The 15,868-nt window shown below is 44.7% G+C and overlaps 1 protein-coding gene across 4 annotated transcripts in view; it reads right to left on the bottom strand.

Annotated features, from left to right (window-relative positions):
* The window catches only part of LOC130295631 (ETS translocation variant 3-like protein), a 76,310-nt gene that overhangs the window by 27,601 nt on the left and 32,841 nt on the right, over positions 1-15,868 (bottom strand). The gene's annotated exons all lie outside the window — the stretch shown is intronic.

Genomic DNA, 15,868 nt, shown 5'->3' on the forward strand with positions numbered 1-15,868 from the left:
AGAACTGTAAATGTTCTGTGATGTATGAGAGGGACTTAACACAGATTTTGCATCTGGGCCAAAAACATGAACTAATTTTTATCAAGAGCTCAAAAAGAATGTGTTAATTGGACCAAAAGAATATACACATCTTTTGGGAGATTTATCAAAACCTATCCAGAGGAAAAGTTGCCCGTTATCCGTAGCAACCAATCAGCTCACTTCTTTCATTTTTAACAAGGGCTCTGCAAAATGAAAGAAGTAATCTGACTGGTTGCGATGGGCAACTTTTCCTTTGCACAGGTTTTGATAAATCTCCCCCCGATCCTCTATATTTCACACTCCACCCTTTACTCTACTCTCCAAATTCAAGCCACCACCCATTTGATGCAGATCTTTCTACTTCACAATTTGTTATAGTTAAGCTATTGTCTTGCTTCAAATGGGGTACAACCTCTGAGCTCATGGTATTTAAATTTCTCAGAAATCAAGGTTGATATAATCAGTCACAATTTAGAGGCAAGAGATTTAACCTCTTAAGGACCCAGCCATTTTACACCTTAGGACCCGGCCATTTTTTGAACATCTGACCACTGTCACTTTAAACATTAATAACTCTGGAATGCTTTTAGTTATCAATCTGATTCCGAGATTGTTTTTTCGTGACATATTCTACTTTAACGTAGTGGTAAAAAAAATCTTGTAACTTGCAGCCTTTCTTGGTGAAAAATTTGAAAATTTTATGAAAAATTTGAAAATTTTGCATTTTTCTAACTTTGAAGCTCTCTGTTTGTAAGGAAAATGGATATTCAAAATATTTTAATTTTTTTTTCACATATACAATATGTCTACTTTATGTCTGCATCATAAAATTGACAAGTTTTTACTTTTGGAAGACACCAGAGGGCTTCAAAGTTCAGCAGCAATTTTCCAATTTTTCACAAAATTTCCAAACTCACTATTTTTCAGGGACCAGTTCAGGTTTGAAGTGGATTTGAAGGGTCTTCATATTAGAAATACCCCACAAATTACCCCATTATAAAAACTGCACCCCCCAAAGTATACAAAATGATATTCTGTCAGCCTTTTAACCCTTTAGGTGTTTCACAGGAATAGCAGGAAAGTGAAGGAGAAAATTCACAATCTTCATTTTTTACACTCGCATGTTCTTGTAGACCCAATTTTTGAATTTTTACGAGGGGTAAAAGGAGAAAATGTATACTTATATTTGTAGCCCAATTTCTCTAGAGTAAGCACATACCTCATATGTCTATGTAAAGTGTTCGGTGGGCGCAGTAGAGGGCTCAGAACCGAAGGAGTGACAAGGGGATTTTGGAGAGTACGTTTTTCTGAAATGGTTTTTGGGGGGCATGTTGCATTTAGGAAGCCCCTATGGTGCCAGGACAGCAAAAAATACCCACATGCCATACCATTTTGGAAACAAGACCCCTTGAGGAACGTAACAAGGAATAAAGTGAGCCTTAATACCCCACATGTGTTTCACAACTTTTGCATATGTAAAAAAATAAAATAAAATTTCACTAAAATGTGTGATTCCCCCCAAATTTCACATTTTTGCAAGGGTTAATAGCAGAAAATACCCCCCAAAATTTGTAACCCCATCTCTTCTGAGTATGGAGGTACCCCATAAGTTGACCTGAAGTGCACTACGAGCGAACTACAATGCTCAGAAGAGAAGGAGTCATATTTGGCTTTTTGAGAGCAAATTTTGCTCGGGGGGCACTTCGCATTTAGGAAGCCCCTATGGTGCCAGGACAGCAAAATAACCCCCACATGGCATACCATTTTGGAAACTAGACCCCTTGAGGAATGTAACAAGGGGTACAGTGAGCATTTACCCCCACTGGTGTCTGTCAGATCTTTGGAACAGTGGGCTGTACAAAATTTTTAATTTGCACAGCCCACTGTTCCAAAGATCCGTCAGACACCTGTGGGGTGTAAATTCTCACTGCACCCCTCATTACATTCCGTGAGGGGTGTAGTTTCCAAAATGGGGTCACATGTGGGGTTTTGTTTTTTTTGCGTTTGTCAAAACCGCTGTAACAATCAGCCACCCCTGTGCAAATCACCTCAAATGTACATGGTGCACTCTCCCTTCTGGGCCTTGTTGTGCGCCCCCAGGACACTTTGCGCCCACATATGGGGTATCTCCGTACTCGGGAGAAATTGCGTTACAAATTTTGGGGGCTTTTTTCCCTTTTACCTCTTGTCAAAATGAAAAGTATAGAGCAACACCAGCATGTTAGTGTAAAAAATTTATTTTTTTTACACTAACATGCTGGTTTAGATCCCAACTTCACATTTTCATAAGGGGTGAAAGGAGTAAAAGCCCCCCAAAATTTGTTAGGCAATTTCTCCCGAGTACGGCGATGCCCCATATGTGACCCTAAACTGTTGCCTTGAAATACGACAGGGCTCCAAAGTGAGAGCGCCATGTGCATTTGAGGCCTAAATTAGGGATTTGCATAGGGGTGGACATAGGGGTATTCTACGCCAGTGATTCCCAAACAGGGTGCCTCCAGCTGTTGCAAAACTCCCAGCATGCTTGGACAGTCAACGGCTGTCCAGCAATACTGGGAGTTGTTGTTTTGCAACAGCTGGAGGCTCCATTTTGGAAACAGTGGCGTACCAGACGTTTTTCATTTTTATTGGGGAGGGAGGGGGGCTGTGTAGGGGTATGTGTATATGTAGTGTTTTTTACTTTTTATTTTATTTTGTGTTAGTGTAGTGTAGTGTTTTTAGGGTACAGTCACATGGGCGGGGGGTTACAGCGAGTTTGAGCTGCCGCGCAAAATTTGCTGCATCGCAAACTTGCAGCCTGATACTCACTGTAAGCCCCCTGCCCATGTGAATGTATCCTGTACATTCACAGGGGGGGGACCTCCAGCTGTTGCAAAACTACAACTCCCAGCATGCACAGTCTATCAGTGCATGCTGGTAGTTATAGTTTTGCAACAGCTGGAGGCACACGGGTTGGGAAACACTGAGTTAGGAAACAGACAATGTTTCCCAACCAGTGTGCCTCCAGTTGTTGCAAAACCACTACTCCCAAACATTCTCAGGCATGTTGGGAGTAGTAGTTCGGCAACATCTTTAGAGCCAGATGTTGCCGAACTACAACTCCCAGCATGCTTGGAGTTGTAGTTTTGCAACATCTGGAGGACTACAGTTTGTAGACCACTAATACAGTGGTTCCCAATCTGTGCCCTTCCAGATATTGCAAAACTACAACTCCCAGTATGCCCAAACTGTCCAGGCATGCTGGGAGTTGTAGTTCTGCAACATCTGAAGGGCCAGATGTTACAGAACTACAACTCCCAGCATGCCTGGACAGTAAGGGCATGCTGAGGATGTGTAGTTTTGCAACATCTGGAAGGGCACAGTGGTCTCCAAACTGTGGACCTCCAGATGTTGCAAAACTGCAACTCCCATCATGCCCAGACGCCAAGGGCTGTCTGGGCATGCTGGGAGTTGTAGTTTACAGGGTCCCAATACAGCAATGCATGTCGCTTTACGGCGACGTGCATTGCTGTAAAGGGCCCGGCCGCGGCTGAAGATCTACTCACCTGTCGCCGCCGCCGCCGTCTTCATTGTCTGTATCCGGGTCTTCAGGGACGAGCCGCGTCCTCCGGTCTTCCTCCCGTCCTCTCCGGACTTTCAGGGGCCGGGCAGGACGGGAGGAAGTAACCGCCCCCCCTCCTGCGATTGGTCGGTTAACCAACCGACGGATCGCAGGGGATCGGAGGAGGTGGCAGGCTTGCCACCTCGCTCCTATACGTTAGCATGGTCCTGGCTGTCTGTGACAGCCGGGATCATGCGAAATTACCGGGCGGTCGGGTCCCAGAGACCCGATCAGCCCGGTATCGCCGCAGATCGCAAGGGCGATTTCCCTTGCGATTTGCGGCGATCGCCGACATGGGGGGCCTACATGGCCCCCCTCGGCGTTTGCCCTGGTTGCCTGCTGAAGGATTTCAGCAGGCATCCAGTTCCGATCTCTGCCCGGCGCGCGGCAGAGACCGGAAAACGCCAGGGCGTACTAGTACGCCCTGGGTCCTTAAGGCCCAGGGTGTGAGGGCGTATCCATACGCCCTGGGTCCTTAAGAGGTTAAATGATGATGGGATAGAGAGGTGCTAAGCAACTTTACCACATCTGGTGGAATCAGATGGCAACCCCATATCTAATCTTCTCTATCTTTATCCCTTTTCTAATATGGGGTTGTCAAATTATTCTACCTGATGTGGTAAAGTTGCTTAGCACCTCTCTCACGTTTCATCATTTAAAGGGGTACTCCGCCCCTAGACATCTTATCCCCTATGCAAAGTGCAGCAATTGGCGTTTGTTTAGAACGCTGGGTACAGGCAGTGGGGTCGTGATGTCATGGTCACGCCCCTTGTGACATCATGCCATGCCCCCTCAATGCAAGTCTATGGGAGGGAGCATGACTTGCATTGAGGGGTGTGACGTCATGGGGGGCATAGTCATGACATCATGATCCCGCCACTCGCTCCAAGCATTCAGAAAAAAATGTTCCGGACACTGAGGCAGCGGAGTACCCCTTGGCAATGCCTAAGGGGTCTGAGACCCCCCCATGTTGATTCAGATCGGCAATTTGCGGCGATTCCAGGCTGATCATAGTAACATACATAGTAACATAGTTCATAAGGTTGAAAAAAGACCATCAAGTTCAACCTATAACCCTAATATGTCCCTATTGAGTTGAGTTGATCCAGAGGAAGGCAAAAAACCCTCATACTAGAGGTCAAAATTCCATAGGTAAATGAAGAAAGGTAGTCCAGCAGTCCCTTAAAACGTAGATCCTTTATTTCACTTTTCTATAAAAATACAGAGCACACACCATCCACCTTCACCTGGTCAGCAAACAACTCCTATGGACGCGTTTCGAACGCATGCTTTCGAAACGCGTCCATAGGAGTTGTTTGCTGACCAGGTGAAGGTGGATGGTGTGTGCTCTGTATTTTTAAAGAAAAGTGAAATAAAGGATCTACGTTTTAAGGGACTGCTGGACTACCTTTCTTCATTTGCCTACAAGTTTCAAGCCTGGCCGGGCTCGGGTCCTTGCAGACCGTGGAGGAGGTGAGCTGAGAGAACTTTATTTCTTATTCATTTGTCAAAATTCCATCCCGACTCCAAATATGGCAGTCAGAATAAATCCCTGGATCAACATTCTGTCCCTATAAATCTAGTATACATAACCAGCGATGTTATTACTCTCCAAAAATGCATCCATCCCCTTTTTGAACTCTATTACAGAGTTCACCATGACCACCTGCTCCTGGAGAGAATTCCACAGTCTCACTGCTCTTACAGTAAAGAACCCCCATCTGTGCTGGTGTAGAAACCTTCTTTCCTCTAGACGTAGAAGATGCCCCCTTGTTATTGATACAGTCCTGGGTATAAATAGATCATGGGAGAGATCTCTGTACTGTCCCCTGATATATTTATACATAGTTATTAGGTCTCCCCTAAGCCTTCTTTTTTCTAAACTAAATAACCCTAATTCTGATAATCTTTCTGGGCACTGTAGTCCTCCCATTCCCCATAATACTCTGGTTGCCCGTCTTTGAACTCTCTCCAGCTCCACTATATCTTTCTTGTACACTGGTGCCCAGTACTATACACAGTATTCTATATGTGGTCTGACTAGTGATTTGTGCAGCGGTAGAATTATTTCCTTGTCGTGGGCATCTATGCCCCTATTGATGCACCCCATGATTTTATTAGCCTTGGCAGCAGCTGCCCGACACTGGTCACTACAGCTAAATTTACTGTTAACTAAGACTCCTAAGTCCATTTCCAGGTCAGTCGACCCAAGTGTTCTCCCATTTAATACATAATCCCAGCCCCGGATTTTTCTTCCCCATGTGCATTACCTTACATTTATCAGTGTTGAACCTCATCTGCCACTTTTCAGCCCAAATTTCCAACCTATCCAGATCCATTTGTAACAGTGCACTGTCCTCTATTGTGTTGACCACTTTACAGAGTTTAGTATCATCTGCAAAGAGTGCTACTTTACTATTCAACCCTTCTACTAGGTCATTCATAAATATATTAAATAGAACAGGACCCAAGACGGATCCCTGTGGTACCCCACTAGTAACAGTCACCCAATCAGAATAAGTACCATTAATAACCATCATCTGTTTCCTATCATTGAGCCAGTTACTTACCCACTTACACGCATTCTCCCCCAGCCCAAACCTTCACATTTTATGCACCAACCTTTTATGTGGAACCGTATCAAATGCTTTGGAAAAATCCAGATATACGACATTCAGCGATTGCCCCTGGTCCAGTCTGGAGCTCACCTCCTCATAAAAGCTGATCAGGTTAGTTTGACAGGACCGATCCCTCATAAATCCATGATGATACGGGGTCATACATTTATTTTTATAAAGATATTCCAAAAAAGCATCTTTTAGGAAACCCTCAAACAATTTACATATAACCGAGGTTAAACTAACAGGTCTATAATTCCCGGGGTCACTTTTTGACCCCTTCTTAAATATTGGCACCACATTTGTCATGCGCCAGTCCTGGGGAACAGTCCCTGTCACTATAGAGTCCCTGAATATTAAAAATAGGGGTCTGTCTATTACATTACTTAATTCCTTTAGAACACGGGGGTGAATGCCATCTGGACCTGGTGATTTGTCTGTTTTGATTTTTTGTAGGCGGCACTGTACTTCTTCCTGGGTTAGACAGGTGACCTGTACTGGGGAGTTTACCTTATCACACTTTATTTCACCTGCCATTTCATTTTAGTCAGTGAACACAGTGGAGAAGAATTTGGTTAATATATTTGCTTTTTCCTGATCCCCGTTTATAATTTCTTCCTCATCATTTTTTAAAGGGCCTACACTTTTATTTTTGACCTTTTTGCTATTTATATAGTTAAAGAAAATTTTGGGGTTAGTTTTACTCTCTTTGACAATGAGTCTTTCTGTCTCAATTTTTGTGGCTTTTATCTGTTTTTTTACATTTTTCTCTATTGCTTTGTAATGCTTCTTCACTGCTGTCCCGTTTTAGTAATTTAAATGCTTTATTTTTGTCATTTATTGCCCCCTTAACATTTTTATTCATCCATATTGGTTTTCTTTTATTTCTGACCCTTTTATTCCCATAAGGTACATCTTACAGTACAAATTTAAGATATTTTTAAAAGTCTCCCATTTAGTGTCAGTATTGTTCTTTTTGAGGACATTATCCCATTTTATATTGTTATGGGCTTCTCTGAGTTGATCGAACTTTGCCTTCCTAAAGTTCATTGTTTTTTGTGGCCCCTCGAGAGATTCCCATATTAAAGAACAAGTTATAATGTATTATATTATGATCACTATTTCCTTGGTGTCCATCTACTTGCACATTAATTACTCTGTCAGGTACATTGGTTAATATTAAGTCTAGTAGGGCACCCCCTCTGGTAGGGCCCTGCATAATTTGGGACAGATAATTGTCTTTAGTTATAGTCAGAAACCTGTTTCCTTTATGAGATTCACAGGTCTCAGTCTCCCAGTTTATATCAGGATAATTAAAGTCCCCCATTATTATCACATCATTTTGATTTGCTGCCTTGTTTATTTGCCTCAATAATTGATCTTCTGGCTCTTCCATTATGTTTGGTGGCTTATAGCAAACCCCTATCAGAATTTTTTTTATTTTTATCTCCATATATTTCTGCCCATAATGACTTCACATTATCGTTTCCCTTCCAAATATCCTCCAGCAGTGCGGACTTCAAATTGGACTTTACATAAAGACAGACTCCTCCCCCTTTCCGTTTTGTCTGATCCTTCCTGAATAGACTATAACACTGTATGTTGACTGCCCAGTCACAACTATCGTCCAACCAAGTCTCTGTTATAACTGAAGGAAGCGATGAAGAACGCTGCACTCACCCACTGGAAAGAATTCAACTTTTTCTTTATTTCAGAACATCAAGACACGGTGTGAGGAAGTCCACAAGCAGGGAGTGAGAGACGCCGCTCTCAGTGCAGGGGCGTACCACTGGACGACTAGTTTCGTGTCATCAACTGACGCTTCTTCCGGTCAACAGGTACGCCCCTGCACTGAGAGTGGCGTCTCTCACTCCCTCCTTGTGGACTTCCTCACACCGTGTCTTGATGTTCTGAAATAAAGAAAAAGTTGAATTGCTGCATACACTGGTTTTTGTTACGCTAGCACCCCCACTTATCTACAAGGGTTAACATATCCACTATGTATGGTTGCATCGGGACTTACTCCATTATATATTGTTGCCAGAAGAAGTGCAGTGCCGGTTCACTCCTTGCCTACTCTACAATTGTCAAGTCTCTGTTATACCTACTATGTCATAATCCTCCTCCGAAATTTTCAACTCCAGTTCATCAGTTTTATTGGACAGACTTCTGGCATTAGTCAAAATGCACTTCAATGGTGTATGTTTTTTTTTTTTCCTATGATGCCTATCCCTATTAACTATTCGAAACCCTCCCTCCCAGGTACATTATTAAGTCCCCCCTCTCTTTCTACACTATCTTCCCCAACCTTCTAGCCATCTTCTCCCCAAGCACATCTGCACTCTCCCCATTGAGGTGCAGCCCGTCCCTACGTTAGAGCCGGTAACCGACAGCGAAATCGGCCCAGTTCTCCATGAACCCAAACCCCTCCTTCATACACCAGCTTCTGAGCCACTTGTTTACCTCCTTAATCTCCCGCTGCCTCTCTGGTCTCTGATGACCCGATAGCCCGGAAAATAGGGATGATCGGAGCTGTCAGAGACCAATCCGATCATCCTGAAGGATAGGAGCGAGTTGGCACCTCCTCCTATCCCCTGCCATTAGTCAGTTAGGACTAACTGACCAATGGCTAGCAGTTGGGGGCGGGGGTTAAAGGTGAAATCCCCGCTCTGCCCACCTTTGGATGTCGGGGCAGAGCGGGGGGGGGGGGGGGGGGAGGAAGATGGTGGCAGGTACCTGAAGGACCGGCGAGACAAGCGGCGAGATTGGCGGCGGAGCAGCTGTGAAGGTAACAGTAAAGATCACCGTAAAGTGATCTTTACTGCTGCCTTCTAGGAGTTGCCAAACTACAACTCCCAGCATGCCCAGACAGCCAAAGGCTGGGCATGCTGGGAGTTGTAGTTTTGCAACATCTGAAGGGCCACAGTTTGGAGACCACTGTGTAGTGGTTTATAAACTGTGGTCCTCCAGATGTTGCAAAACTACAACTTTCAGCATGCACTGACTGTCTGGGCATGCTAGGAGTTGTAGTTTTGCAACATCTGAAGTGGCACAGTTTGGAGACAACTATACAGTGGTCTCCAAACTGTAGCCCTCCAGATGTTGCAAAACTACAGATGTTGTAGAACTACATGCCCAGCATCCCTGACTGTCTGGGCATGCTGGGCATGTAGTTCTACAATATCTGGCCCTTCATATATTGCAGAACCACAACTCCCAGCATGAGTGGACAGTCTCGGCATGCTTGGAGTTGTAGTTTTGCAACATCTGGAGGGCTACAGTTTGGAGACCACTACTTAGCGGTCTCCAAACTGTTCTTTCCCAGTTGTTGCATAACTACAACTCCTAGCATGCCCAGACTGCCAGGCATGCTGGGAGTTGTAGTTCTGCAACATCTGAAGGGCCAGATATTGCAGAACTACACGCCCAGCATCCCCGACTGTCTGGTCATGCTGAGAGTTGTAGTTTTGCAACAGCTGGAGGCACACTGTTGGGGTAACACTGAGTTAGGAAACCGACTCTAGCTCAGTGATTCCAACCCATGTGCCTCCAGCTGTTGCAAAACTACTAATTATGTGGTAGTGCCCCAAACCTTCAGCTGTTCAAAACTACAACTCCCAGAATACACTGACAGACCATACATGCTGGGAGTTGTAGTTTTGCAACAGCTGGAGGCACACGGGTTGGAATCACTGAGCTAGAGTCTGTTTCCTAACTCAGTGGTTCCCCACCAGTGTGCCTACAGCTGTTGCAAAACTACAACTCCCAGCATGTACGGTCTGTCAGTGTATTCTGGGAGTTGTAGTTTTGCTACAGCTGAAGGTTTGGGGCATCCCCCCCCCATGTGAATGTACAGGGTACATTCACACGGGCGGGGGTTTACAGTGAGTTTCCTTCTACAAGTTTGAGCTGCGGCAAATTTTCCGCTGCAGCTCAAACTCGCAGCGGAAAACTCACTGCGAACCCCCGCCAGTGCGAATGTACCCTAAAAACACTACACTACACTACCACATAATAAAAAGAAAAATACCACATATACATATACGAATGAAAAACATCTCATATGGCAGTGTTTCCTAAACAGAGCCTCCAGCTGTTGCAAAATAATAACCCCCAGTATTGCAGGACAGCCATTAACTGTCCTGGCAGGCTGGGAGTCTTGCAACAGCTGGAGGCACAATGTTTGGAAAACGCTGCTGTGGGGTTTTGGTGGAGACAAGCCCCATCCTTGTATCCGGGTTCGACCCTATTGAAAATTCCTCATTTAGGCCTCAAATGCGCATGGAGCTCTCTCTCTTTGGAGCCCTGTCGTATTTCAAGGCCACAGTTTAGGGCCACATATGGGGTATTTCCGTACTCAGGAGAAATTGCGTTACAAATTTTGGGGGGCTTTTTCTCTTTTTACCCCTTATGAAAAGGTAAAGTTGGGGGCTACGCCAGCATGTTAGTGTAAAAAAATAAAACCTTTTACACTAACATGCTGGTGTTGCCCCATACTTTTCATTTTCACAAGAGGTAAAAGGAGAAAAAGACCCCTAAAATTTCCAACGCAATTTCTTCCGAGTACGGAAATACCCCATATGTGGACATACAATGCTCTGCAGACGAACTACATGGCTCCGGAATGTGAGAGCGCCGTGTACATTTGAGGCCGAAATTGGTGATTTGCACAGAGGGGGCTGATTGTTACAGCGGTTCTGACATAAATGCAAAAAAAACAACACCCATATGTGACTCCATTTTGGAAACTACACCCCTCAAATTTACGTTAAAAGTTGGACATGAAAATTAAAAATGTGCTTCCCCCCCCCCCCCCCCTTGAAATACTGGTGTTATCCCAAATTTTTCATTTTCAGAAGGGGTAATAGGAAAAAAGCCTCCCAAAATTGTAACCCCATTTTTTCTGAGTATGGAAATACCCCATATGTGGATGTAAAGAGCTCTGCGGGCGAACTATAATGCTCAGAAGAGAATTAGGCTGGAACTGAAGGCCAAGTGCATTTACAAAGCCCCCATGGTGCCCCTACATGTGACCTCATTTTGGACACTACACCTCTCACGGAATGTTATAAGGGGTACAGTGAGCATTTATGCCCCACAGGTGTCTGACTGATTTTTTGAACAGTCATCCGTAAAAATAAAAAAAATTTTTTTCATTTACACAGCCTACTGTTCCAAAGATCTGTCACATGCCAGTGGGGTTTAAATACTCACTGCACCCCTTATTAAATTCTGTGAGGGGTGTAGTTTCCAAAAAGGGGTCACTTGAGGGGGGTCCACGGTTCTGGCACCATGGGGGCTTTGTAAACGTAAAAGGCTCCTGATTTCCATTCCAACCAAATTCTCTCTCCAAAAGACCAATGGCGCTTCTTCTCTTATGAGCATTGTAGTTCGCCCGCAGAGCACTTTACATCCACATGTGGGGTATTTCCATACTAAGAAGAAATGAGGTTACAAATTTTTGGGGGCTTTCTCCTATTACCCCTTGGAAAAATAAAAAATTTGGGGTAACACCAGCATTTTATTGAAAAAATATTTTGTTTTATTTTTATGTCCCAATTTAACGAAATTTCGTCAATCACCTGTGGGGTGTTAAGTCTCACTGTACCCCTTGTTACGTTCCTTGAGGGGTGTAGCTTCCAAAATAGTATGCCTTGTGTTTTTTTTTACTGTTCTGGCATCATGGGGGCTTCCTAAATGCGACATGCCCCCCAAAAACCGTTTCAGCAAAATTCGCTCTCCAAAAGCCCAATGTCGCTCCTTCCCTTTTGAGCCCTCTAGTGCACCCACAGAGCACTTTACATCCACATATGAGGTATTTCCTTACTCAAGAGAAATGGGGTTACAAATTTTTGGGGGCATTTTCTCCTATTACTCCTTGTGAAAAAATGAAAAGTTTGGGGTAACACCAGCATTTTAGTGTTAAAAATCACATTTTTCATTTTCTTGTCCTATTATAACGAAAGTTTGTCAATCACCTGTGAGGTGTTAAGGCTCACTATACCCCTTGTTATGTTCCTTGAGGGGTGTAGTTTTTAAAATGGTATGCCATATGTTTTTTTTTTACCATCCTGGCATCATGGGGGCTTCCTAAATGGAACATGCCCCCCAAAAACCATTTCAGCAAAATGCGCTCTCCAAAAGCCCAATGTCGCTCCTTCCCTTCTGAGCCCTCTAGTGCATGCACAGAGGACTTTACATCCACATATGAGGAATTTCCTTACTCAAGAGAAATGGGGTTACAAGTTTTGGGGGCATTTTCTCCTGTTACTCCTTGTGGAAATGAAAAGTTTGGGGTAACACCAGCATTTTAGTGTTAAAAATCAAATTTTTCATTTTCACATCCCACTTTAACGGAAGTTCGTCAATCACCTGTAGGGAGTTAAGGCTCACTGTACCCCTTGTTACGTTCCTTGAGGGGTGTAGTTTCCAAAATAGTATGCCATGTGTTTTTTTAATGTTCTGGCATCATGGGGGCTTCCTAAATGGGACATGCCCCCCAAAAACCATTTCAGCAAAATACGCTCTCCAAAATGCCATTGTCGTTCCTTCCCTTCTGAGCCATCTAGTGCACACACAGAGCACTTTACATCCACATATGAGGAATTTCCTTACTCATAAGAAATGGGGTTACAAGTTTTGGGGGCATTTTCTCCTGTTACTCCTTGTGGAAATGAAAAGTTTGGGGTAACACCAGCATTTTAGTGTTAAAAATCTAATTTTTCATTTTCACATCCCACTTTAACGGAAGTTCGTCAATCACCTTTGGGGAGTTAAGGCTCACTGTACCCCTTGTTACGTTCCTTGAGGGGTGTAGTTTCCAAAATAATATGCCATGTGTTTTTTTTAATATTCTGGCATCATGGGGGCTTCCTAAATGGGACATGCCCCCCAAAAACCATTTCAGCAAAATGCCATTGTCGTTCCTTCCCTTTTGAGCCATCTAGTGCACCCATAGAGCACTTTACATCCACATATGAGGTATTTCCTTACTCGAGGGAAAATGAATTACAAGTTTTGGGGGGCCTTTTTACCTTTTACCCCTTGTAAAAATGGGGCTACAATAACATTTTAGTGTAAAAATGGAAATTTAGATTTTTCTCGTCCATTTTGCTGCTATTCCTGTGAAATATCTAAAGGGTTAACAAACTTTTTGAATGTCATTTTGAATTATGGGGTCCATTATATGGGGATTTCCAACATAATCACCCTCAAATTCACTTCTAAACTTAACTGGTCCCTGAAAAATTCTGATTTTGAAATGTTCAGGAAAAATTAGAAAATTGCTTTATGATGCAAACATAAAGTAGACATATTGTTTATGTGAGTCAATATATAATTTATTTGGTCTATTTTCCTTACAAGCAGAGAGCTTGAAAGTTAGAAAAATGCAAAATGTTCAAATTTTTTCAGAAATTTTCAAATTTTTCACCAAGAAATGATGCAAGTATCGACATACATTTACCACTAACATAAAGTAGAATATGTCATGAAAACGCAATCTTGGAATCAAATTTATAAGTAAAAGCATCCAAGAGTTATTAATACATAAAGTGATAGAGGTCGGGTCGTGGCTCGACACACTGGAGCAAAGCTCTGACCTGACCGGCCTTTTAACAGGCGACCGACCTGGATATGGGAGGCAGATCTAGGAACAAGAAGAAGCTTGGAGTACCTCAGAACAGCGGGCATCCATCGGACCACATCACTCGCTTCTTTGCCCACGCTCCGGTCCTGCAGCAGCCAGAGAAGTCTGAGCGACCATCCTCTTCAGCGAGTCACCACCAGCCTCCCTGCTATGTCGCTCCCGCAAAGAAGCTCGCTGCCATCGCCACCTCAGGTGGCTCAAGTAAGATCTCTCCCCGCTTCCTCCCTGGGAGATTTTCCTGCGTTGGGCTCGCCACCCTCAGTTGGAAGTGGCGTCCCCTCAGCCCAGAGTCCCCAAAGCTCCACAGCCTCTCCCCCAATGAAAATGGCGGATGCAACTCCCGCTCCAGCCTCCTGTGCTGCGGCGGCAGCAGACATATGTGTGCAGGTGCACAACCCTCCTGGCACCCTCTCCTCCGAAGTCCTGCAAGGCCCCCGACCCCAGCCACAGTGGGCCAACCTCTACAGCAAAATGGAGACTCTGCTGTGCCCAGCATCAGCTATTATCCGCAGCTTCTGTCACCAGCTGCTCCTGAGCCTGCCCAGAACCCCTGTGATACCTTGCCTGATCAATGGCACACGGTTGCCAGGAAGCTAAGACCCCAGAAGCACACGGCCCCTGTACCTGACCTAATCAGGGCAACCTCTCCTCCACTACTAGACCTTCCTGCACCTTTCAGGGGACCCCCAGCTAGAGATGTTACAGATTGGGCTGGTGAAATGGACTCAGATCCCTCTCACTCTGATAAGGGCTCTCATGACTCCTCCGCTGAAAGTGATGTTCGGGAATATTATGGAGATAACCTGCCGGCAAAAAAAAAAAGCTATTTAAAACTCCACTGAATCTCAGCCAATCCCGCCGACGCACTTCTGACTGCTCATCCTCTGATGACTCGCACACCCCAACTGGGGGATCCCTTCTTAAGCCCACTATGGCTAACCTGGCACCGTTGAAGAATACCCGGCCTGCTTACCCCATTGCTCCACCTTTACCTACTCTGCCCTCACCTGAGGCAGCAGTTCATACTCTTAAAGACCACCCAGAATTGCAAGCTCTTCTGACCTTACTCCCGACCAAGGCTGATTTGCATACCTTAACCTCGGAACTCAGGTCTGCCTGGAAACAAGATCTTAAGCCTGTGAAGACGGCCGTCTTATGTTTACAGGATAGAGTACATCAGCTTGAAGACTTACACTGTAAAACTACTTCTCAGCTTCAACGACTTCAGGAAGCCACGGCTAACCTGACTCTGCAACAGGCCCAAACGGTTGATCATATTGACGATATGGACAACAGAAACCGTAGAAACAACAACAGAGTTAAAGGCCTTCCGGAAACAGTGCCCCTGCAGGAACGCTCTACCACTTTGCAGAGGGTTTTCAATGAAATCCTACAGAAACCTGCAGACTTGTCGCTGGAACTTGACCGCGCTCATAGAGCGCTTAAGGCAAAAAACCCAGACCCCTGTAAGCCGAGAGATGTGATCTGTCGGGTACACCACTTCCTACAAAAGGATGAAATAATGCGCAGAGTCCATACTATCAAGAACGTCACCTACAATGAGACTCCACTTATACCCTGACCTGTCTTTACACACCCTTAGACTGCGAGCCTTGCTGAAGCCACTACTCCAGGTGCTCCAGAATGCACAGAATGCTTCTCTGTCACCGACCCTAACGCGCGCTATGTTTTCGCTAACTGCTCACTCTCTGACAAACCCTTCACTATAGCGTCAATCTACGCCCCGAACCATGACCAAGTCTCGTTTCTCATAAATACTCTAGACGCGCTTTCACTCTTTGCAGATGGCCCTGTAATCTTGTGCGGAGATTTCAATCTGCCCCTCTGCCCTACAGTTGACACCTCCTCGGGCCACACCTATCTCTCACACACTAAACTAAGAGCTCTGAAACGCAAGCTTCCCCTTTACCAATTGATAGATGTCTGGAGAGCCCTAAGACCTCAAGACCGTGACTAAAC

Source organism: Hyla sarda, chromosome 11, assembly GCF_029499605.1.
Source record: "Hyla sarda isolate aHylSar1 chromosome 11, aHylSar1.hap1, whole genome shotgun sequence".
Taxonomy (NCBI): domain Eukaryota; kingdom Metazoa; phylum Chordata; class Amphibia; order Anura; family Hylidae; genus Hyla; species Hyla sarda.